The sequence below is a fragment of the Etheostoma spectabile genome, chromosome 2 (assembly GCF_008692095.1).
Source record: "Etheostoma spectabile isolate EspeVRDwgs_2016 chromosome 2, UIUC_Espe_1.0, whole genome shotgun sequence".
Lineage (NCBI taxonomy): Eukaryota > Metazoa > Chordata > Actinopteri > Perciformes > Percidae > Etheostoma > Etheostoma spectabile.
The window spans coordinates 11,431,266-11,442,428 of NC_045734.1; the positions used below are offsets into that span (position 1 = coordinate 11,431,266).

General features: G+C 39.3%; 1 long non-coding RNA gene across 1 annotated transcript in view; it reads right to left on the reverse strand.

The window, feature by feature from the left end:
* Positions 1-11,163, reverse strand: part of LOC116697831 (uncharacterized) — a 70,100-nt gene that overhangs the window by 31,680 nt on the left and 27,257 nt on the right. The window contains exon 2 of the long non-coding RNA XR_004334059.1: positions 10,843-10,847. This is a non-coding gene — a long non-coding RNA (uncharacterized LOC116697831). The remainder of the gene's footprint in view (positions 1-10,842; positions 10,848-11,163) is intronic.

Consider the following 11,163-nt stretch of genomic DNA (forward strand, 5'->3'; position numbering starts at 1 on the left):
ACACACACACACACACACACACTTTGATGATGCTGAAGTCACCAACATGAACTAGTGAGCCTAGCAAGCCAAATAGTGCAGAGTTTCTGGAGATAAAATCTCTCGATCAACTAGAGAGCAGAAATATGAAAAAAGGCTGTTACCAGGGTGCTTTAGATCTTTTATGATTTTAGTAGCATTTTTCTTGGTAAAGCACAGCCTGTTGTCTTATCAGCCAAACACTATAAAAAGCAAAAGTTGTCTTATCTGATTACTCGATTAATGAATGGAATAATCTGTAGAATACTTGACTACTAATATAATCGATAGCTGCAATCCTACACCCAAATATCCTCCAAAATGAATACAGGTCCCTCTGATGCCAATGGGTGCAAGGGGTTAGTGGGCCAGTCAGATGTGCTTACTCTCTCTGTGTCCTCCACAGAAATGCAAAGTCTTTGTGATAATCCCTTTAGGGAGTTTGACTGAGAATGCTCCCTGACTCTACTGGCATACTTCTTGGCACTGAGCAGTGGAAAAATCCACACACCGTCCTGCAAGGAGGCGCTACGACAGGACACGTAATATCAAAAAATGAAAGCAATACTGAAGGAATATTGAACAACAGAAGTGAAATGTCCTTTAACTAACCTGCCACGTTTAAGGTGCTCTAAGTGATGTTGGGTGACGTTACTTCTTGTTGACGTTTTTCATTTTCAAACAAAACAAGACTAGCTTGCCCCTCCCTCCTCCTCATCCCGTCCCCTCCCCCTCTCTAGTGTGCTTCCGCGCACTAACCCCCCAACCCCAAGTCCTTCTTGTCGGTTATTGGCTGGAACACTTCGTATGTATGCTTCGTGGAGCAGGTGGGCACAGTTTTTTTTTTTTGTTGCCGTTTGTAGACCCTAGGCTGTCTCCAGAGACCATGTTTTTTACAGTGTGTTCTGGGGACAGGCAGCTCACCGTGAGGAGATGTTTGCTGTATGTGACAATAAAAGTTGTAGCCTAAAACACGTGTGACATTGCTTAGAGCACCTTTAATTAAAACAAATGTTCTAATTTCAGGGTTGAAGCCATCTTGAATGTTTGTCATTTCATCAACCCCTACAATAAAGCTAAAGGTTTATGTAATAAATCCAAAATTTCCTTCATCTCTTACTGTAAATTTGCACATACAAAATGTGATCCCCTTACACAACGCACATAGCACTTTCCCACACAGAGTTACTCTCACACACAGAGGACAGAGAATGAGACCAAAAGAGAACGACACGTAGAGCCTCCCTCCCCTCCTCCCTACCTTGTCTTTCATTATTTATTTACTGTCTGCAGTTTTTCCATTGCACGCATATTGATGCAGAGAAAGCAGGGTGTGAGTGCGTGTCAGAATCATTTCCTGACGAGGGAGACAAGGTGGAAGTAATCAGCAGAGCGCTGATGCAATATGACAGCCCCTAGAACCGCTGGTACACAGTTAAGAGCAGGCGGGAGAAGAAAAACATCTCCCTACTGAAGGAAGGCAAGATTTGCACAAGCGACATTTGGCTGGAAAGTAGATTTACAAAGTTCTCAAAGTTTGAGGGAAGGAAATCGGGTTCTAGGGCTGTTTTGTTTGAGCTCATCTCTGAAATTTTCTCCTAAAGTGTAAAAGAAAACTGTAACAAAACAGTGTATTGTGTTTTATATATTTTATTATTAGCTGTCCATTTGTTTGGAAACTGTTTAGTGCTTCCACTTTAGTTCCTTGCTGCACCCTCAGGGAATTTAAGTAATTTGGAATATATGTAGTGAATAAGTGCTGGTTTCTACAATCGTCACCCATGTCCAGATATTTTTGATGAAATTTGCCATAGGCCATTATAATAAAAGCAGACAATTTATGTTTTTTTTCCTGAAGAAATTCAATTAAATAAAGTCACATTTTTCAGTATCTGGCTATGAGCAGCAGTACGGAAAGGAAGACAGACTTACAAGGTCTGCAGAGAAGTCAGCAAGGTGTCTCTCTCTCTCTCTCTCTCTCTCTCTCTCTCTCTCTCTCTCTCTCTTCTCTCTCTATCTCTCTCTCTACCTGCAGCCATCACCAAGCGCAGTGAGCGGCGAGCACGACAGCTTTTTTCCCCACTTCTCCCTATGTAACACCTGTACAATCTCCCTCACCACCTGTACAATATCTCCCTCACACACCTGTACATATCTCCACACACCTGTACATCTTATCCAATACATTCCATCTGTCTTTGTCATCACCATTCTCCATCTCTCGCAACGTATGTGAGTCACCCTCACACTGTTACACATACAGTATAGTACAGGTACACACACACAACACACACACACACACACACACACCACACACCACACACACACCACACACACACACACACACACACACAACACACACAACACACACACAACCACACACACACACACACACACACACACACACACACACACACACACACACACACATCCCGACATCCAAACCCTTCCTTGGTGTAGTAACTGATGAATAGGAAAGACAGTGCATTTAGGGTCTCCTTTTCACATGCCAACCCGAGAGAGCAAACGGGTAACTCCACACTCAAACACACACACTTATGCACACACATGCCGACAAATTCAAACACATACATGAAAGGTGTAAGCATGCTGATTGATTGATTGGGGTGGTAGGTTTCATGACGGCTGGCAACATTTCTCCACATCATGTCAACGCCCATGGCAGCAAGAGTCTCAGAGTGATCTCTGAGGAATTAGGTAATCAAAGTCAGCAGGGCTGGATTCCCGGGTGGTGCCTGTGCAGCAGCCTGAACAGATTCAGAATAAGGATTATGTTTGTATAAAACTAATTTGCATTGGGGAAAACTGTAATGGAAACGTTATCGATATTGAATGTATCTGCAAAACTTTTAAACTTGTTTTGTATCTGCCTCTTCCCAATGTGCAATCAGTTTTAGTAGCTTAAACTTCGCAGCAAGAGGGAAGCAAGATGCAAACCCTCATCACCCCCAGTGTCCTGTGTTTTGCACGCCAAACCACCCACCCTTAACCTCCTCACCATAACTTCTGTCAAGTACAGGGATGTCGCACTACCTGGATTCAAAGAAAATACATTGCTAGCTAATTCATAGTTGGCATATGTTGAAAAAAGAAGGCACGCAATGCAGCACAAAGTGGCTTCAACCCATTTACTCTTTCCTGATGGTCCAGTGGGTGTGAAGCCTGCCTTACTTACCCACACTATTATCCAAAGTTCCAGAACATTAAACCTATACAGAACCGTATTTAAAATAATCCATCACCAGTTCAATCTTTAAGAGCTCCAACATTATCTTGCAGCCATTCAAGAGAATAGGATTCAACAACACAGCTTGTGGAGAAATTGTTAGTGTGACCAAATGTCATATTTACATGAATCAAATGTCAAAATATGGTGCAAACTATGTGTGATTCATAGCAATCTTTCAAATGTCCAGACTGTTTGCCAATGTTTAAGAAATTAGGGGTAAAACACATGGGTTGATGTTTTTATAATATTTCTTCTTATTGTTCTAGCACAAAAAAAAGAATACTGTAAGTAAAGCATACAATAATTCCCTTACTCTGCCCGGCGCATTTAAGCCTCAGCCAAACCCTGCTAACTAAAAAGTTAAGTATCAGATACATACAGTATCTTTGAAGGCGTTTTCCTCCACTTATCTCTCAAGTGATCACTCATCCTTCAACTTATCCACATGTCCTTTCATCCGTGCATCAACCTCTACCTATTCATCATCTGTCCATCCATCTATCAGCTGCTGCACTAACCCACCAAGTCTAGCCAAGTGATCCAATGAGGTCATTACCTCCTCCTATGAGACCAAAAAAACAATGCTTGGCTTTGTTGATATCACTGACCAAAAACTCATAGCACAACAAATAACCGTGGTAACGCCATTAGCATGTTTGGAGAATGTTGGGAAGAGGAGATGGTGGAGTGCGGAGGAAGAACAGGGAGGGTCCAAGTGTCAGGTCCCATTGGGGTCAGAGGATGGCGCCTACATTTACCAAAGCAAACAGCCCAGAGGAGCAGAGTACTTCACCTGTCGCTGTGGATTACTCCATTATCACATCCACCAGTCTCACGGTGTCCCATTCAAACCACTCACTATTCAAAATTCATACAACATGCAGAATGGTGGGTGCTATAAAATGTTAAACTGCGGCAGGGCTCACATTTTAAAAGAGACATTGGGATAGTTGATGTGAGAGAAGTTGACTGTATGTTGTTGTTGTCGCAAAAGGAGATTTATTTTTACTGGACCAATGAAATAAGTCACACTTTATGTTAATACGATGTACAAAGCTACAATAGCTTGTTTTTAAAAAATATATAAATAAGTATTTCTGAATGTAACGCAGAAAGCACAGCTTTGATATGCGGTAGATGCAAAGAAATATATAATATATAGACAATTTAACAATATGCAACACATGCTACATGCCATCTCCCATGCAAATACATTCATATTGGACTATCTATAACAGCAATATTTAGTTCCAATGCAGGAAGCATGCTGCTGTATACAGAATCTACCTCTGACTACACAATAAATAATAGATTTTAAAATATATCTAAATGTAACATGACAAGACAAACAAAGTAATGGCCAGACAAAACAGGACTTTGTCTTCATTCAAACAATTTATGAAATAAAGAGAAAAAATACAACTTTATTACCACTGTTGGCAAGAATGAGGCTTATAGAAGATACAATTTGGTTAAAATTAGAAGCTGTATTTGTATGCCTGCGAGTCCATATGCATTATATGGATGCACTGACACATTCTGTCATTAACCAGATGTGTAAAAGCCATAATGAAATGTAGCAGAAATTTGAAGTTTTTTTTTTTTTAAACTGAGATAAACCCCAAAGCTATTTTTTGCTCAGATACCCTTATAGATAAGGGTATCACTAACAAACTGGTCACCAAGCTTCCTAATACGTTTACCATGCTGTATTTGTAATAACGCCCGACCGATATATCAGTGGGCCGATTTTATCGGATGATATTAGGCACTACATACATACACTACATACATACATTGTTGTGTACATTGTATAAATATAAAATATTGTATTTAACATTTAATGAACTAAATGGCCCACTATGGTGTACTAAAAAGTAAAGTTCTTTTTAAATTTCAGCAGGAAATTCTGGACGGTAGACCTAAAGCTGGTGGCTGCAGGTGGATTTAGCCTGCAACGCAATTTGGCCTGCAGCAATATTGAATGCCAAGGCACTCATAATACCACTGTGGTTTAGCCAGGTAGCAAATGGAACATGGGAAATGGCACAAAAGACATATCCAGGGTAAAGCGCCATCCCTGGAGAGAAGACTGACACCAAGGAGTCCCTCTTCTCCTTCTCAGCAGCATGATTAATAACCCCTGTGCCCCGTAATCTCTCCATCATCTATCTATGTAAATGCCCCCGGACCTGCAGCGCCAACACACTTTGACTGATGGCTGTTCCACAGCATTGGGCTTGGTGTGTGTGTGTGTGTGTGTGTGTGTGTGTGTGTGTGTGTGTGTGTGTGTGTGTGTGTGTGTGTGTGTGAAATGCACACACGCACACAAACAAAACATGCATTTTAGTGGATAGAAAGGAAAATATGAGAATAATCCCATTGTCCCTCTGCCTTGTCTCTGTAAGCATGGCCTCACAGAGACACTTACTGTTACGAACACCAAGATCACACACATTGCTAGAGGACAGCACAGCACACAAGAACAAGGCACAGGGGAGGTTACGATTTACTCCCACAAACAAGAGACAAAATTAGATTTGGCCAAATAGTCTAATGAATTCTCATATTATACCCTTAGCCCCTCTTTTCCAGCAATGGCAGTTTCAATAAATAGGGTGAATGGGATTAATTAGGCATCTCAAAGCACCATTTTAAATATTACATCAATTATTAATGCTTGTATAATTTTTATTCAATGAAAGTGTCCGTTGGTCATTTTAGTAATGGTTTTCAGGGATTTTACTTAGTTTGTAGGGCTGGAATTGTATCCATCCAGAGACATACTGTACCTATTTGTTAAAGAGTAAGATGCTTTTTGTTTACCCAGAAACAGACCCAAAATCACAATCGCCAAACTCACCAGACTCCTTTTAAACAAATAATATTTTTGACGAGTAACAAGCCAGCATATTTTTTTTTTTGTAAATTGGTAAATTGGTGAATGAAGGGTTTATTTCAAACAAACCAAAGCAGGGATTATTACAGCGAAAAGACAAACCAAGACGGATTTTATTTTTTTATTTTGTTGCTGTCAACTTTGAATGTGTATTTTACAATGATGAAATTACTGTTTATTTCAATGGAGTCTGGGGGGTTTTGCGACAGCCATTTTGTGTGCTGTGTCATGTTAAACAACAAAGATTTTACTCTTTAACAAAAAAGGTCGACCTCCGTATGAATTATTTCAAAAATGTTGTCAGACAGAATAATCTGAGCATGACAGTGGCAAAACAAACTCTTTTTGTGGATGTAAATTGAAGGTGCTCAATTGCCCATTAACGCCACATTGCAGCTTGTTTTACTAGACCAATTTCAAAAATTGTTGTTCCCATCAGTCACTTAGACACAAAAACATGGGGAAAAGGGTCCAGGTTGAAAAATACCAAAGTTATTGTTTAATATTGTGAACTGTATGTGTCCAAGGCATTACTGTTTACACCCAATAGTATGTCATGCATAAACTGGTAGAGTACTAGGTCATAATAATTAACCAGTATGACTTGCACAGAATCACACCGTTTACTGGTTATAGCTATACCCAGTCCAACGTCAATAAGCCAGTTTTTAGCAAAGATGTAAGATCTCATTTTTAGCACCTCTCTTACCACCTTTGTTCTATTCACAATGCACACTGAAGATACAAATAAATGGGTTTTATTCTGGTCAAAATTACTGTATTTTATGTCATGAAGCTTAATGTAATCTATAATATAGCTAAGCTACGTAACAAAGCAAAATGTTACTATATGTGCATTTAAAAAAGATGAATAATACAAAATGTCACGTTTTACACCGTAAAAGTACTACTGCTGCAACTATCACTATAATTATTACAGCATTAATAGCACTATTTAATTTAAGGTATAGATAAGTGAGGACCTTTAACAATAGAGAAACTATTTAAATTTGTTAAGATATGTTTAAAAGTGGTCTTTCAATGTGCCAATGATACAATAGGAAAAACAGTTCCACACATTTTTGCAAATGTTCATTTCATGGTTTTACAATTTTGGTTAATACTGTTCATCTAATGACTTACAAAATTGAACTAAGTTGAAAATAAATAACATTTCATTATCATTCTTTAACTAATTTAATTATATATTTCCACCAAGGAGGTTATTTTTTTGGCACGGTTTGTCGCTTGGCTTGTTTGTCCGTCAGCAGGATTACGGAAAAACTACAGGTCCAATTTTAAGGAATCTTGGTGGAAGAGTATAGCATGGGCCATGCAATTTTTGAGCTCATCCGAATCACAGGGCAGATACACAAATTAGTTTTCACGGGCATTAGTAACCATTGGCGTGACGAGACTTTTTTACTAGTTGGGGCTACAGCTTTATAGGTAGCGCCGTGTACATTGGTCATCTGCATTATGACTGGAGCTGCAAGCTGGGACGCCGAAGATAAAGACACTCAGTGGCTACGTTTAGATGGTGAGTTTCAGTTTTGTTTGTGTGATTATCACATTATATTTATAGTCTCAGCGTTTCACAGCATCACGCTCTAATCATTATGTCATTATGTTGCATTATGCAACATAAGTTCAATAGTCGTTCTGACTGCTGGTTCTTCAGGTGAATAGTTAGGAGTCACGCTGACAGTGGTCTATACCCACAACGTTCAACTACCGGAATTGTTCAGGTGCGAATTTCTGTGAAATTCTGCTGGATATGTTTCAGCTCAGCCAGATTTTCGTTACCTTCCGCTTTCTTTGTGTTGCCATTTTGAACTCTGGTCTATTTCTGAAGACTATGGTTGACTGCTCCTCAGATCTCTGCAAAGTAAATCCAGACAGCAAGCTAGACTATCTGGCCAATCTGAACGTACACATGTTCCACACAAACAAGGTCCTTCCCGAGGCTATTTTGCAGAGGCGCTGTTGCTTTGTGCTGCAGCCCCTCCTCTGCAGCATCGTGGAGGAAGGTCTGGCAATGTGAGACTAAGCTGACGGTAACCTGCGGCTGTCGGTGAGTATTTAACTCCTTGCTGTGCAGTGGTTGATGACATGGAGGTCATATTATGTGCTGTGCTTGATTTGCCTAAAGTAAAGCTGCCATGTCCATGTTATTTCAGGCTAAGCATTTAATATCTGTACGATTATAACGTGTTTTCTGGTTTTCACAAATGGATGTGAAGTATGTAAAATATTTCCAATTTAGAAGTACATAACAGCTGAGATTAGGTCATATTTATCCATAATTCCCAATCTTTTTGGAAATATATCCAGACATGTCTGCATATCATAGAAGTCTAGACTATTGGGCGGTCAGATAGCTCAGTTGGTAGAGCAGGCGCCCATTTATAGAGGTTAACTCCTCAACGCAGCTGGCCCGGGTTAGACTCTGACCTGCGGACCTTTGCTGCATGTTATTCCCCCTCTCTCTCCCCTTTCATTTCTTCAGTTGTCCTGTCAATAAAGGCCTAAAAATGCCCAAAAAATAATCTTAAAAAAAAAATTAAAAAAAATGAGAAGATTGGATAATTGGCCTTGGCAGAGGTGTGCGCTCTAAGAGTGCCCTTCTAGTTATAAAGTTATTGAACTAAAATTCTCACCTTTAAAATGGAACCCAGTGGATGCTTGAAAGTTAGTAAATCAATCTATGTAATGGGCTTAAACATGTGGAACCAGCAGTATGATCTTACAAGGCAAATTGGTTCATATAAGATTGGAAGACAGGGTTTAATATTTTGCACCCCTATGTTTGTATGTGTTTCCAATGGTTGAGTAAATATGGGATGAAAGGAACTCTGTTTCAAATACAGTAGATCCAGCTGCAATGCATCTGGGATGTATATTTTGACAAATATGATTTATGCTAGACATGTTATTGCAAATTTAGTTTTCTCTATATACAGCAGTGCATATCCAAAACTTTACATCAGTTCGACATGTTCATCATGAAAAGGTGTAGCAATGATCATCTCTCTGATTGAAATAAGGATGGAAAATGTGATGTCACTGCTTCGGTTGAATCAGTATTCTCTCAACACAGATTATATATTCTCAAACCTGCAAGATGTCCTTTGGGTGATCCAGCAAGAACCTAACAAATCTTGACTTAATTCTAGTTTAGGGTAAACCTGATCTGATTCGCTAATTATCAACCCATCTCAATCTTGTAATTGATAATTACAGTTGACTGATTGTTGGATGATTACAATGCAGCTGAAATGAAAACAGACACTTATTGATTAGATGCTGTCTAGATGTTGTTTGAAGATCCTTTACCTTTTCAGATGCCATTCCAGCTATGTTTATTTAGAAACCTAAGGTTCTGGTTAAAGTTGTTAATAATATGAGATATTATGGACTCCAAACTTATTCTCCACTACTTAATGTTATTATGCAACATGCCGATTCTAAAATTAATACTATTGTTGTAAAGTTTGAAATAAATGCCTTTATTTACATTATTTATGGTATATTCCCTGTTGTTCTTTTACTTTCTTCTATTCAGTGGTCTGAATTTGTCAGCAGAGATTATTGTTTTGTTGTTTGATTTTGTTTTGAGGTAAAACCTATAGTTAGTTACAGTATTTAAAGGAGATTAAATAAATCCCTACTAACAGCAGCAATTAAATTATTTTTGCAGCATTTACAATGTATCAAATAACATATAATGCCCTTTTGAACTTCTAAGGTATCGTCACCAAATCAGAAGACTTTCTCCCCTGGATACAACCCCCCAGAAGTGATGGTTTCCAAGTCTTTGATTTCCACAGAGCAACTTGATGAGGATTTCCTGATGATGAGAGAAACTTAGTCACTCTGGTTTTGCTTATGTGTTAAGGAAGTTACAATTGAGAGGAAAGTGGAAGATAAATATTTGCCAACCAACAACTTTCCCAAAACTCTTCACTGCCTTAACTGAATATCTCAGCATCCAGAGTATAGTCTTCACCCAGCACACACTCCAAAGCACCTTTTTCAGTGAGCCACCCTCACACAGCTCTTCAGAGGGGAGACATGTTGTTAATAATTAAGGCTGTGGCTGGAGGCACAGGGAGGCTAAACTTCCTCTAACAAGTGGCTCTCTGACAGCACAGACATATGGCTCTCGCTTTGCCATATTCTCCTCAGCCCTCCAGACTTGTGCATTTCACACACGTCCAAGGGGGGGGGGGGGAGAGAGAAACCTCCATCCTGACTGCCAAAGAACAATAAATCAAATTCCTAATGGTCGGCAACAATCGGATAATTATGAGTGTGGCCGCGTGGCATGGAAGAGAATTTTCCCCTTCAAACCGAGTTACGTATTTAGACTGATTTCTTGCCAAAGCTCTGTGCAATCGGTGCAATAGGCCACACTTTGTTATTTAGAATGGAGACCTCCCAAATGTAGACATCTGAACAACATTAGTAAACTTGTCAGACTCTGAAGTGATTATCAGTCTGGTATTGCATACCGAGTCTACACTAGAGGGACCAAACATGTTGTTTTTCATGTCACTTTCAAGAAATCTTTTCTACTCGGTCGGTTTCACCTGGTCAATTTTGTTTAAAGGATACAACTGGTAATTTTTATTTTCATTGTCAACAAATCCTATGAAAAACAACAACACTGAACTGATCCTATTGATAAGTATTGCCACCTGCGTGTCCAAAGTAGGGGTGTCACAAGTCTCCAAATTAGGCCTGCAAGATTAATCGTTATAAAATCGCGATCTCGATTCACCCTGTTCACGAGTTAATTTATAAATAACTTTGAAATGAGATTTAGTTATTTAGTTATTTTGTTTTAATGACTTTGATTCTCATTTATTTTTTACGAGCCGACTGCATCACAAGCGTGACTACTTTCTTCTGTGAGTTTTAAACATAGACTGTATAAAATAGGTGTTAAAGCGCTCCAAAGCGCTGCGATGCTCTCCCTTCTCTTCATTGAGGC